The 2,591-nt window shown below is 33.7% G+C and overlaps 1 protein-coding gene across 1 annotated transcript in view; it reads left to right on the top strand.

Annotated features, from left to right (window-relative positions):
* Positions 1–2,591, top strand: part of piezo2b (piezo-type mechanosensitive ion channel component 2b) — a 94,864-nt gene that overhangs the window by 9,915 nt on the left and 82,358 nt on the right. The gene's annotated exons all lie outside the window — the stretch shown is intronic.

The raw sequence follows: 2,591 nt of genomic DNA, 5'->3' as shown, positions 1-2,591 counted from the left end.
ATAAATAAAAAACAGATGCTGTGTTATATATATATATATATATATATATATATATATATATATACTTTGAATAATATGCAGTTATCTGAGAAAATGATTTCTGTAATGTTTCTACTCACGAATCTCAGGTTTATGAAGCTTGAAAGTGTTTAGTTTAGTAAAAGGAGAAGGTTTCAGAGTGTTGTTGGTTTTGGAGTGTTTTATCTGTGATTTCTGAAGCTGTGTGAGATTTTGGCTGTATTTTTCTGTAATGTTATCTAAACACTGGGGTGAATCGATGTCTTCTGTCAGCTTCTGTTAAGTGTACACCGCTACATGCACTGGGAATATAGATGAGGGAGATTTTTCTGTCATATTTATCACTGCTTGATTCATCTTTGTCTGAGACTTACACCATAGTAATAAAGCACAGTAATATTAGGGGTCTCATAGACCATAATGCTGTAGGTAAATGATAAAATTAGGGATGCACCGATACCGATACTCCTGTACTCGTACTCGTTAAAATGCCCCCGATATCAAACGCCGATACCACAAAGCATGTGATAAGTGCCATATTCAGATAAAGAAACACCAACAACAGATAGCAGAATGGAGTTATTAGAGATGAAGGATGTCTACGATAATGTGAGAAATGTTGAAGGTGTCTGAATAAATTTTGGTTTGACTGAATCTATTTGATAAATAAAGTTAACCAACTAACATTATACATACCCTTTTGGTTTCTGTACCCAATATTTAAAAAATTTACAAATGCAATAAAAATATTGGTATCGGTACTCGGTATCGGCAAGTACCAAAAATAAAATAAAAGTATCGGTATCGGGCGAGTACTGGAAAAAGTGGTATCAGTGCATCCCTAGATAAAATAATAATCATAATTTCCTTTTAAGATGGTGTTTTAACCCATTAGGGAGATGACATTAAGCTTCACCTCTGTGTTCAGTCACTGTTTTAGAAGTTTAGAAATTTGACAGATGCTTTTAGCAATGAACTTGACGTTTCTACATGCCCAAATGCTCTTGAAGGAGTTTCTGTTGGAGATATAGAGTGATGATGAGGGATATTAATATAATTTTATGTCCGTAGTCTGCTACAGTGTCATATAGATCTCATTGATTTACATTACAAGCATCAGCGTTAGTTTCTGGCCCTATTAATAGGCAGAGGTGGCACAAACTGCACAGTCAATTGAAAGTTTACGGCGGTCAGGAGAGATGCAGTTAGCGTTTTTCACCTTGTTGTCCTCCTCATGCATGCTTTTTATTTGATAGGGATGAAATATGTGATGTGAATTAGTGTTCTGGCGGAGATCTGTACCCGTGGTGCTCGCTAAACTATACATTAACAACCCCTTCCTCCTGTTAGGGGGAAATTAGCTCAAATTGTTGAGCACAGTGTGTTTAACAGAGTAAATCAGGACAAGCCATATCCCCGGCCCAGGACAGATCTCGCAGCTAGCATCTGGCAGCGCTTCTCACCGTCTGGTTTCTTACGATTATGTCTCACTTGTGGCTAAAATGATCTCCATTAGGAAGCATTACATATGATGGGCCTGCCCCGCATCGGAAAATATCGATTGTTGGTAGAGAAAAACACTCTAAAAATACTTTAATACTTCATTTGACCTTGGTGTTCTGCTATTTGAGAGTGCTAAAACAAAGAGGCTCTCACGATTAGCTGCTGTTCGTCTTGTAAGAACAACATCGGACGCCTGTGCTGAGGGAAATTAGCAACACCAACTCCATTAGCAGGATCTCAAATAGAGCTAAAACACACGTGAAGCATTAAACACGCACACATTCATGTTTTCATTCAAACCCAAGGAAATATTGTGATTTTCACGAGTTATTTTTTTTAAATAAAGAGCTTTAATTTGCTTCTTTGGCCTGAAACTTGTTTGTTCAAATGTTGTGTGACATTTTGGAAGCCCTGCTTTGATCAATTCTGAATATTGCATCCCTGCTAGTCCTTAAAAATGTCTTTAAATTAGTGCTGTCAAGCGATTAATCGCGATTAATCGCATACAAAAAAGTTTTTGTTTGCTAAATATATTTGTGTGTTCTGTGTCTCTTTATTGTGTATATATGAATACATACACATACAGTATATATTTTGAAAATATTTACCTGTATTTACATGTACATGTCTATATTCATATAATTTATATTATAAATAAATATATTTAATATATAAATATAGCATATTTTTCTGAAATATATACATGCATGCGTGTATTTATATATACATAATAAATATACACAGTATACTACACACACATATATTATGTAAACAAAAACTTTTATTTTGGATGCGATTAATCGCGATTAATCATTTGACAGCACTACTTTAAATATATAATATTCTTAATTTATTTACATTTTCTTTACATATTTTTACATTATATATTTAATGTATTTAATTATTTTTTAATTTACAATATTTTTCTCTGACAACCAGCACAGGGGAACATTAGATAAAAATGAAGGCATGTATAACCTCAAAACCAGCAAAAAAATTACCATTATCAAATTAGAATTAGTCAAGAGTGCTGGCTAAAAAATTCAAGCAAGCAAGCATTTTTTTTTTAT

Source organism: Sinocyclocheilus anshuiensis, unplaced genomic scaffold, assembly GCF_001515605.1.
Source record: "Sinocyclocheilus anshuiensis isolate Anshui unplaced genomic scaffold, SAMN03320099.WGS_v1.1 scaffold217, whole genome shotgun sequence".
NCBI lineage: Eukaryota > Metazoa > Chordata > Actinopteri > Cypriniformes > Cyprinidae > Sinocyclocheilus > Sinocyclocheilus anshuiensis.
This window is presented reverse-complemented; position numbering and strand designations above follow the sequence as displayed.